Source organism: Perna viridis, chromosome 13 (genome assembly GCF_037379345.1).
Source record: "Perna viridis isolate PV_CMFRI_1.1 ecotype Kerala chromosome 13, ASM3737934v1, whole genome shotgun sequence".
Taxonomy (NCBI): Eukaryota; Metazoa; Mollusca; class Bivalvia; order Mytilida; family Mytilidae; genus Perna; species Perna viridis.
The window spans coordinates 35,348,566-35,361,361 of NC_142457.1; the positions used below are offsets into that span (position 1 = coordinate 35,348,566).

Sequence of the window (12,796 nt, forward strand, 5' to 3'; positions counted from 1 at the left end):
CAACCAAACGATATTTTTTTATATAATGACTGAAGTAAACATAGTTTAAGAGTTAAAAGTTATTTCAAACAGGCATAATTGAAAAAAATGGCAGGATATTATTTGTATTAAACTAAATGCAAGCTTGTTATCAACATGAGAATAATAAATAACAAACCTGTTTGTATGAACAATTAAATTTCATTGCTATTTACAAGATGATCCAAAGATTGTTGCGTGACAACCAACTATTTACAAAAAATGTATTACCCTAATTCCATCCACGTGCCACATCAATACAGATGATATATTACCTTATGTAAGTACAATCTGTGTTCATTCACCTTGAGTGGTCGAGTTATACACCTTCCTTATATCAATGACCTGGCAAGTACAATCTGTGTTCATTCACGTGGAGTGGTCGAGTTACACACCTTTCTTGTATCAATGACCTGGCAAAAAATGGAACACACACTGTCATATATTCACTATATAACTTTTTTTCTAAATAATACAGAATATTTTCAACTTATTCAATTTTTCATATTTTTTCATCAGATACTGATAGTATTTTGTTTGATTATAAAAAAAAATAATTTAGTTCTTCTAAAAAAACGAATATTGCCGTATCCATTGATCTATCAATAGAGAACAAAACCCTTTTCCTTTACTCTTACCTCTGAATATTGTTTTCCAAATCATTATCTTTTGGCACTTTTTTTTCAATTGTCATACAACATTTTATAAGTTTGCATATTTTATCGACACATTTAGACATCAAAATAAAATCTGATATGTATATGTCGAAACTGATTTTCTATTAAACATGAAATTACTATTATCAAAAATAAAAACTTTTTTTAACAAGAGAAATTAATTTTTTAACTGAAGAAAATGAATTTTTAATATTAAAAATCCAATTTCTAAAATTAAAAAATCAATTTCTAATATCAAAAAATCGATTTCTAATTTCAGAATATGATCTTTAATATAAAAAAATTCTACAATCATTTTTAATATTAAAAATCCATTTTCTAATATTCAAAAATGATCTTTTAATATATAAAATCATTTTCTAATATTAGAAATCCGATTTCTAATTTGAAAAAAAAAAATTTCTAATATTCGAAAACCATTTTCCAATATTAGAATATAAATTTTTAATACTAAAAATCTAAATTTCATTATCACTGTGTCACTTGTACGCATTTTCAATATTAGAAATTGTATTTTTAATATTAAAAGTTGATTTTTTTTCATCATTAGAAAATGATGTATAAAAATTGTCTGCTTTTGTTTTTGAAGACGTTCGTTGCATATTACTCCATTAATTTAGGGAAATATTGAAATTAACCAATATTGTAAAGTGTCTCTCCCTGTCCTTCTACTAATGGCACACAAATTTAAAGAAAAATATAATATTATGGCTTTCTAATACATAATACATTTTTTTAAAAGTAGTATTCTAATGTCAAAGCCGGGATTGGCAGGAATAACTAAAAGATTTCGTACATTAGCACAATCACAGTGTCCAGAAGTATTTACTTAAGTAAGGTACACAAAAAACCAACCTACAATGACGAGAAATAGTTCTACTTATAAGGATTGAAATCTGACATACAGAAACTTATTTCACTTTGTGTGTCATGAGCTATATGCCCTCTCAATACATTAAAGGACAATCTGACCCAAGATTAGGATGAACCAATGTAACAAAATAGGCTCAATATCATCTAAATAATAAACAGCGCTAGTCCAGCACTGCGCCCCTCGTCCCACTCTTAGAGCTCCTCATCCCAGTTAGGTTGTTTTTGAAATTCCAGGCAAATTACTAAATATATTTCAAAGAGAGGTACTAGTTAGGACACAATTCATTTTATACAAGGAACATTTGTTCTCTCAAACATGAAATGATACTTTGAACTTGGTTTACAGAAGTACCTTATATATTCTTTTCTTTTTCATAACAACTCCTGTCATACTACTGACCAGAGTTAAAAGAAATGTTGTTTGTATTAAAGAGAAAATTTGTAGTTGTGAATAAATACTAATATGAAATTGTGTGGGAATTGTGCCCTTTTTGAACTCAGTTTCCTGAAATACACAGCTGACACATTTTTAAGTGAAGCCGGTTCAATCCTATTATACAGCTAATGGTTCCCTAATTATTTTTATTTGCATAATAAAATCATAAAAATCTCCAATCTCAAACCTATTTCTTAAAATTGGTGGGTGGGGGGTATGGCGAACTGCAGAATGTAGTACTGGGGCTAAAGTAGGCCATGCCTGAAAAAAAAAACAAAAAAAAAAAAAACTAATTGATTTTAAAGTATTTTATGATTTAAAAAGTTTTGCAAAGGATTCCTCATGATAAAGCCAATCTGCATTTTTACAATCAGTTTTCTGAAACATATATCTCTTATTGTTTCCAAGTTATAAGGGGTCGGCCATTTATGAGGGTAAAGGGAGACAGGAAAAGAAGGCCGTCTTAAAATTCTCGGTTACCACAGAATGGGTCTCCAAAAAATTAAGATAAGTTTATTTAGGGGAAGCTGTTTTCTGCCTTTTGAAGGGATCATTACAAGCTTTTGTCAATTATAAGATCAAAAAAGGGGTTAAAACTTCATCATTTTATGGAAAAAAGGGACCTTGATTTGTTTCCTACGTAGTTAGAGCTATGTTTGAAATGGAAACTATCCCCCCACCCCAATATCAGGGTCACACCCAAAAAAAAGTAGAATCGGAGTCATAAGGTTCCAAGATTAAGGTATTGAAAAACACCCTAAAAGCAGAAATTCTTTGTGCGGATATTGTTTCTAACCCAGATGTATCAATGGAACTGCAAATCCATATGTTTAAATTTGTTGAAAACTAACATGGTCTTCCTAACTTGCTCCAAGTCACAGGCAATTAATTCTATCAATGAACAGTTACTATCAAAATACAATATTGGTAATAACCGGTGTCATATGATATTTTGACCCCCACAAAATATTGACCCCTGGGATAAAATATCATCTGATATTTTAACCCCGGTGTCAATATATCGTATAAAATACTGACTCTCTGGGTTATTTTAACATACCCCTTATGATATTTTTACACCCATAGAGGGAGGTTAATCTATCACAGAAAGGGGGTTAAAATATCGCAGCAGGAGGGTAAGTTATCATAACAGGGGGTTAATTAATCGCATCAGGGGGTTAAAATGTCATAACATGGGGTTGATTTATCGCAGCAGGGGGGTTAAAATATCACAGCAGGGGGCTCATATATAGCAGCAGGGGGTTACTTTATTGCAGCAGGGGGTTAAAATATCGCAGCAGAAGGGATAATTTATCGCATCAAGGGATTAAAATATCTGCCTTTCAGCCCTTGATTAAAAAAAATGGTGGGGCAAAAACCTCCAAAAACTATCTGACCCTCTACCATTTCCTTAGGAACAATGTGTAAAAACTTTAAAAAATATCATCTGAATCTTATTCAAATAAGCTCCCATGTTGAAGCGTGTCAAAACCAAATTATGTGCCCACACTTGTCCAAAGTTCACCAAGTTGCAGGTTTTATCATTCAGCACTTAGCCAAGCTATGCATTTGCATTTTGAGATAATCTGTTACATGCAAGAAAAAACAGATACTACATTGTAATACTGGTGTATCAAAATATAACTGTTAATTCAGTTATATCAAGAGAAAATACAGGTCTCTTTAAAAAATATATTAACCCCTTGCTGCAATAAATTAACCCCCTGCTGCTATATATGAGCCCCCTGCTGTGATATTTTAACCCCCCTGCTGCGATAGCTTAAACTTATTGCTATATTTTAACCCCACGCTGCAATAAATTAACCTCCTGTTTTGATATTTAACCCCCCTGTCGCAATATTTTAACCCCTTCCTGTGATGCAATAAATTAACCCCTTATGATATTTACCCCTCTATTTTATTCAACTTGTGATTGGGGGGTCAAAATATCGCAGGGGTTAAATATCATACTGGGGGAAGGCTAATTATCATAATGGAGGTATAAATTTCGCTATGATATTTTGATGCCGGAGTCAATACTTGGCTTTTGATAGAAGCAAAGATTGTGCTTCAAGCGAACATATGTCTAGATATTGTCAGGGGCGGATCCAGGATTTGATTTTAGGGGGGCATTAATTGAATTCAATGCCATGCAAAGCAAGGCAAAAAATAATATTGGGTGAAACTTGTGGTAAAATTTTTTTGTCTTACAGATATAGGGTGGGGGCGTACGTCCGGCATGCCAGTCCTTGGATCGGAATCTGATTGTTGTCGTTCCATGCTGCGCTTGGCAAATCTCTTATTATTCTGTTTTATTTTTGTATGAAGTATATACTATGGGATATAAAGACACATTGGACGTATTATTATCAACTTCAGTAAATACCCTTATTTGTCATTTAGTTTGAATCAAGTTTATTTGGTTCTTTTCAAGCAAAGAAAGATAACTCATATTTTCAACTTCTTCTTTTTTCAAAACTGATTAGAATAAAAAAAAACTGTAGATAAATAAATATTTATAGCCCACAAATTGTAATGAAGAAATTTATATGTCCAAATGCAGTATAATGATAATGCATCATTAGTTAGACATATATATGAACTGTAACGACTGTGTATAAATGCGATCTAATGTTTATATACACTGAGCTGCACTTAAAAAATGGAATATTTATCCATCCACATTGTATAATGCGATGCTATTGAATGAAATTTTTTTGTCTTACAGATATAGGGTGGGGGTGTACGTCCGGCATGCCAGTCCTTGAATCGGCATCTGATTGTTGTCGTTCCATGCTGCGCTTGGCAAATCTCTTATTATTCTGTTTTATTTTTGTATGAAGTATATAATATGGTATAAAAGGACACAATGGACGTATTATTATCAAATACAGTAAATATCCTTATTTATCATTTAGTTTGAATCAAGTTTATTTGGATTTTTTTTCAAGCAAAGAAAGATAACTCATATTTTCAATCTTTTCTTTTTTCAAAACTGATTAGAATAAAACAAATAACTGTCTGTAGATAAATAAATATTTATAGCCTACAAATTGTAATGTAGAAAATTATTTCAAATTTATATGTCCAAATGCAGTACAATGATAATGCATCATTAGTTATAAATATATATAAACTGTAACGACTGTGAATGTGATGTAAAGTTTATATACGCCCAGCTGCACTAAAAATGAAATATTTATCTACCCACGTTGTATTAAGCGATGACAAACAAATGATAATTAAAGACAGAGACTTAAGTATACAATATGTATATTATACATCTCTGTCAAAGACTATAACCAACACAAAAAGTTTTTTTAATAATTTGAACCTTGACATAGTTTGAGCAGAAATTCATCAAATTTTGTACGAAAAATGGAGGATGATACAATGAACTCAAGTAATTCTCAAATGAGAATAGATCATACTCTTAACTGTCCGGTATTCCCAAATATTGGCACTTAGTTAACTTCTTTGAACGTCAGTTTTCGGAAAACGCCCCGTTGTTATCTTTTTACTTCCTGGTACATGCTACGAGATTAGTTCACCTTTATAAGTGGTATTATTTACATAAAGTTAAACGATGGCTTATAGGCACTTGAAAAAGTGAAAATTTTCGAACTGAAGCGATTTTTTTAACAACAAAGCAATGGCATTTATGGAGTTCTTCCAAAAAACCTACATTTCACATGAACTGTAAATATGACCAAGATTACCTTATATAGGTCAGAGTAACCGAGTCTATGTGAATTGTTGAAATCATCGTCTGCCGTAGAACCTCACTGCACTCATTGAACTTTTACATTGGAAAACACTTATAGATGAAGACAATTGCGGTTCTACTTAGGAACACTACAAAACAAAATAACTAATCTAGCACGTTGTTACCAAACCTGGTAAGGGGATCAAGGGGTCTTTTCAAGATGAGTTCTTGTAAAAAGCGAAACGAAGTCGAAACGAAACAAATCGAAACGAAATACATCTAAATGAATCGAAGGAAATCGAGACGAAATGAAATCACAACCATAAATCGAAATAGTATTGTCCTTTGATGTAGGCAAGTTTATAACAAATGTTTTAACAAATGATAACTTCCATCATTAGCTAATGATTTTCCTGCAGTTTTTTTTTTATGCAGACTACGTAAAGTACCATAGGAGGCTTCTTTGTATACATACTTCCACACTCCCTCTTCAAAACTTGATAACACCCGTATGATTGGGTACCCCCTGACAAGATTGATCTGAATCTGAATTAAAAGATCCTTCAAACCCTATTGGTGAAATAAATTCTAACAATTCGCAAATTAATTTATTATTATATTCTTTCTTATTATCTCTGAGACGTAGTACATAAACTAGAGGATGCCCGATTGAGCAGAGTGTGGAGACAGTACTAATTACATAAACTAAATCCATACAAAATGACTAATCGTTGAAAGGATCTACGTAATGATCATCTATCATACATCAATGGTCATAATCATAATCTTTATTTCCTCTTTACAGAGATTTACATTCAATAAACATGATATAAGTATACAACAAATATATATTCAAAACATTATGATCACACACACACACACACACACACACACACACACCAATTCATTTTGAAAAGATGAGTCAGTCATAAGTTTCAACTAACATAATTATTTATGTACATGCACCATTCATGCAAATGTCCATGACGACTGTAAGTTTAGGAAGGGAATAGCCGTGATAGTGTATATGTAATGTTCATGGGAAAATACTGTTCATGAAGACCTTTTAGGATTGAAATACAGACAAGTGAGATTATATGAAAACTCATAATGCTAAACATGACAAGTTTATATATATATATAGCCTAGCTGGCCGAGTGGTCTAGGGCGCTGGACTTTGTGCAGGCGGTGTTGCCATAGATGTCACAGCGGTACGAGTTCGAGTCCCGCGGAGGGAACGACCAAAAATTTGCATCGCAAATTTTACCGTTCTAATTTCGTTGGGAAATTTCAGACCTTTCTATACGTTTATATATCTCCCCTGTATCAATTTGATCCGATGGAGCAGTGTAGCGAATAGAGTCGTTACATTCTGAGACGTTTGTACATACATATATATATATGTACAAACGTATTTTTGTGTTTATATATATATATATATATATATATATATATATATATTACAATGAATGCCGATGAAGACTTCAAGTCATTTATAATTAGATATAAATACTCTTCGTAAAGACCAATATTCGTTATGGAAACAAAAGTTTTGAAAATGTAAGACTTGAAAGTTTATAAGGATTAGTTGAATGAATAATTTAATGAATAAATAAGTTTGAAGATGGGGAAAAAGACAAAAATACATTGTAATCACAAAATGTATGTACAATACAGCACAGTTTAATATAAATTTATCCTAACTGACATTTTAAAATTATTCACTCGGAAAGATATGAAATGTTCATGAGTCTTAGAAAATGAAATGACAATCTCAAAAATTCCTCTTTTGTGGAGTCACTAAATTTGTCATGAGGGAGAACTTTACCCATCATTGTTTGAAGTAGTATTTCACTTTCAAAGTTGTCCAGATAAACAAACATATTAACGTTGAGGTGGACATTTAATCATTTTTGAGACATAGAATGAAATTCGTAGTTCAGAAGCCGTCTTTGGAATAGTCCAAACAGATCCAGGGACATATTTGTTTTGGATTTCTTTGAATCTTATAAACTCATTATCATTGTTCATTCGAGATTGCAATTCGCTAGTTTCAAAGGTATGTATTGCATGGCTGAGAATGTTCGCCCATACGGTTTTACTCGGGAATGTATACTAGGAAACATAGTCGTTAAAGGTATATGCTAGGTTGTACTTGACAAATAGTTCGAATACATCCGGTAAGAAACCAATTTCACTGTCATGCTTATACACAAGTGAGTAGAGTATTTTAGAAGGATTTTCTTAATAGGTTGACGAATATGGTAAATTTGTAAGTTTTTGAAAAAAAAAGAGAGTTCCCTCCTGTCGATTTCAGTTACCAGTTTATGTATACCTAGTCAACTTTCACACATATCCGAGCGGGTAAGTCTACGAAAGTCCTGTATAATTTTGACTGCATAATGCTGAAAACGGTTGACTTTTGTGATATCAATTTGACGTAAGTTATTCCATGTTTCACAGCCATATAACACAGTTGGTATGACGACTTTTCGGTAAAGTTTTACAGTAGTCACTGGGTTTATATCCGGTTGTTTGTGTCCATTTCCAACAATGGAATACAGAGCATTACGACGTTTTTGATAAGCTTTATCAAGTTTAAGTTCCTATTTTAAGTTATCAGTAATATGAATACCTAAATGACATTGTGTATCCATTACTTCGATAACGCCTTTTCCTAATGTCCAAACATGCCCAACCACACGTGATTTATGTTCAAAAACTAAAATAGAAAATTTAGCTGGATTAAACTTGAATTTCCAACGCATAGAATAATCATAGCAACAGTTCAGCATGACTTGCAGGTTATGTGGAGTTGTAGCTATTGAAGCAATATCGTCAGCTAACGTCGGCAAACCAGAATATACAATCTTCACAGTGGCTCCGATACTCAGTTCTTCAAGTATTTCTTAAAGTTCATTCATACAAAGTTGGTAAAGGAAGGTGGATAGTACTCCTCCTTGGCGTACCGTGGCGAGTCTTAAGGTTTGAAGACATTGCACCATCAAATAGGACTGTTCCACAAATATTTTGGTATGCATTATATATAAGCTTGTGAATGTCTCCCGTAATCCCCAGTTGGTACAACTTGTTGAGTAATCCAGAATGCCACACAGTATCAAATGCGTTTTGCGTGTCTAAAAAGGCTACACAGACTTTACTATTACGTACAATATTTTCGTATATTGTCTCATGCAGTGCGGATGAAGCTGTTGAACATCCTATGTTTTTCCTAAAACCGTGTTGTTGTTTGTTCGGAATAAATTTAACAATCAAAGAAAAAAACTAAGCACCCCTTCCATACCGGAAGTTACATGTAAATGGTAGGTTCCTAAGCAAAGTTTCATATCCTCATAGCCAATTCACTCTTTTCTGAAAAAAAGTTTTAATCTGGCACTAAGAAGCTGTTTTATTAATCCCAGGTTTAATTTGACTCCGGGGTATGGGAGGCGCTGACGTCTTACGACGACGACGATGAGGACACCGATAAACGCAAGGAGTTAAGACTTTAAAACTTGATGTGGTCCGTTGAGAAAGAAAAAAAAACTCCATTAAAATACACTTGCAATAAACAATTTGACTGCTCCAGACATGCGATGCGTCAATGACCTATTTTTGCAGCGATCGATTAATACAAGATTAGCAGTTATCTCTATCTGAAAGCCTGGTGCTATTAGCTGGTTATCCCGAGGCTTCGCCAAAGGTTTCACTCCATGGCCAATGGGCAGCAAGGGAGTAAACCTGATTTTTATTTTATCAAGAATTCTGCCTATGTACACGTCATATGGGGCTTTTTGGTCTGGTTTTAGGGTGTTAATGTTTTTTTGATTGTTGAAGTCCCTCTTACAACATCTAGACGCAGATGAAGCATTAAGCCATATCTCTTGATATCGATTATTTTCAATATATCGTTTTTTAGACGCAAATTCACTCCGCAGTTGCCCTTTAATAAGATATACACAAATGTGAGCAACGTCCAAACTGGGACTTGTTCGCTCGTAATCGTTTACATGTTATGGTTGAATCGGCAGGAAAAGTTGAAAGGGGACTTTCTAGCATTCTATCCTATCATTCTGCGAAATTTCCTGTTAGTTATCACGGAATTACGCCCAATAATGCTTTCAAGTAGGTTATCAAAGTGGTGAGTTGCTAACTCGAAAACTAATTTTTTATCTAGCTCAAAATCGAACTTGCACCTATTGTATTTTTGCTGCTTAAGAACTGTACAAAGTTTTGTTTATGAAATGGGGGACGACAAGAAAGACAAACGGATACTCAACTAAATTTCAATGCATATTAAAAGGTTTAGGATGCGTTTATCCGAACTGTGCATTTTATCATACAATGTAATAAAAGAAAGACAACCATATGTATACTATAAGCTTTTCAGACTTGGTACAACATTTTTTCAGTTCATGTTCAAGCTTATATTTTTTTACATATGCCGGTAAGTAAGGTGCATCCATTGAATACTGCAAATCTTCGTGATTAGTGCTACTAATACTCATTTTTTCCACAGTATTTTGTTAAAATAAGTTTGACATCCTGAGTCATCTATTCCTTTTTTTCACATACATACTGTACACGGTTCTTAAACAATAATCTCATATTTTACTTTAGTATGCGTATGTATGTTAAAAACAACAACTGTGTAATCATTTTATAAAATATACACAATCAAATGTATGAATATTTTCTCCCGTGGTATGGTGACACATAGAAAATAGAAGGTACATTCTTGTCTATTCATTTCATTCAAAGTTTACTATAATACCCAAGCTCTGATAGTAATTTTCATCACTTATGCGTAACCATCTGGACTATTTGTTCAATACGTCATTTCACACCTGTAGAATTGTTTATGAATGCAAATTAATCCTCTTAGATTCTATCACATGTCAACTCCCGTTGCCTTATTTTTGTTTACATTATCTTTGTTTATAAATGTATAAACTCAAGATGAAATGCACTTATACATGCACATATTGTTGTTGCCCGGTCTGCTGTTACTCCATTCCGTTCTACTCACCCGGTGTGACTTATATTGAATGGGTATCGGTATTGATCAATACCGAGTAAGAGTGGGTCGTTTTATTGTCACGTTTTCTAAGAAAAAAACGATTATCATTCTTTGAAGTATTTTGTATCAACTTAATAGTCCTTTCTAAAGATAAAAAACGTGCCGTTACTTTTAGCGTTTTGATCAATTTCGTGTTAACTTACGAACAAAACTTGACTGAATTTCTCAATCCATCTTCAGTGACTGTTACTAATAAGTCCCCATGTAAGGATATGCCTAAATTATTCATATTTTTTATGTTAATCGTCGTTCTCATTCTTCTTATATTGTCTGGAATTGAATCTAACCCCGGACCTTTAAATGACACTATATCCAGTGTAAGCTCGGTAAATTCTGATGATGTCTCTAATTTTAACGAATTATTCCGATCATCTCTCTCGTTCGTACATCTTTACGTGCAAAGTATTTATCAAAAACTTGATATTACTGAGGCAGAATATAGTGATTCCGATATTTTAGCGTTCATTGAGTTCTGGTTAAATAGTAACCAATCAGATGATTCTGTTAAAAATAAAAATTATCACAGCCCATTCCGGCTCGATCGAGGACCTGCTAAGGCAGGTGGAGGTGTTATTGTAGTTATTGTATATGTTAAAAATAATATTAACGCCGTAGAAGTGATCTAGAAATTGACGGACTAGAAGGATTATGGATTGAACTTCATTTGAATGGTAAACAGATTTTATTTGGAACATTTTACATACCCCCAAATAGTTCACAAGAGACTTGGTCAAAACTCGAGCATAGCATTGATTCGGCCTTAAATACGAATAATAATTATATCGTCATCACTGGTGATTTCAATGAAAACCAGTTAAACTGTAATCATAACTCAAAAATTAAGCAACTTTTGAATCAGTTCTCTTTAAATCAATTAATTGATGAACCAAAACATTTTTACCGAAAACTCTTTCTCTATTCTAGACTTAATAATGACAAACAACACGAACCCAATTGCGTATAGCGGAGTCGGTCCTTCTCTAACGGAACAAATTCGTTTTCATTGTCCTATTATGGCATTTCTAAATTTACCAAAAATAATTGTAGAACATTTAAACGTAAAATATGGCTATACGATCGTGCAGATTATGATTCTTATAGAAATGATCTATAATGATGTTGTAACAATACGTAATTCTCAACCACCCTGGTTGTCAAATGAAATTAAGAGATCGGTCAGGGAAAAAATCGTATTCATAGACATGCAAAAAAATATAATAATGCTTCAGATTGGGAAAAATTTAGGAAAATTAGAAACAAAGTTACTCAACAGGTTAAAACGTCCAAAGAAGAATATAAACAGTCTCTTATTAACAAAATTTCTAACAGTAACTCGTGTAGTAGTAACTGGTGGAAAATTATTAAAAGTTTTAGTGGTTTAAAAAAAAAACAAGATAATAGCATTCCTCCTTTGTTAAAAGGAGATCACCTTATTTTTAATTATACTGATAAGGCTAAAGAATTCAATTTATTTTTCTCAGCACAGTCTAACAGATGAAACCAACGCCAATTTGCCCAATACTCAGGTCCATGTACAAGTTACACTTTCACAACTATCTCTAAATGAAACTGAAATAGAAGACGTACTTATTATTTTAAACTGTACAATAGCATCTGGTCCCGATTCAATTAATCCTAGATTATTGAAGGAAGCCTCACACATACTAAACAAACCTCTCTGCAAACTGTTTGAGTAATCCAGAATGCCACACAGTATCAAATGCGTTTTGCGTGTCTAAAAAGGCTACACAGACTTTACTATTACGTACAATATTTTCGTATATTGTCTCATGCAGTGCGGATGAAGCTGTTGAACATCCTATGTTTTTCCTAAAACCGTGTTGTTGTTTGTTCGGAATAAATTTAACAATCAAAGAAAAAAACTAAGCACCCCTTCCATACCGGAAGTTACATGTAAATGGTAGGTTCCTAAGCAAAGTTTCATATCCTCATAGCCAATTCACTCTTTTCTGAAAAAAAGTTTTAATCTGGCACTAAGAAGCTGT

At 32.9% G+C, this 12,796-nt stretch overlaps 1 protein-coding gene across 7 annotated transcripts in view; it reads right to left on the bottom strand.

Moving 5' to 3' along the window:
• The window catches only part of LOC148600619 (uncharacterized), a 30,217-nt gene that overhangs the window by 4,504 nt on the left and 12,917 nt on the right, over window positions 1-12,796 (bottom strand). For 3 of the 7 annotated variants that reach the window (XM_088557377.1, XM_088557379.1, XM_088557381.1), the window contains exon 2: window positions 294-431. The gene's annotated coding sequence lies outside the window, so the exon portion shown is untranslated. The other 4 variants (XM_088557376.1, XM_088557380.1, XM_088557375.1 and 1 more) reach the window with 4 other exon arrangements.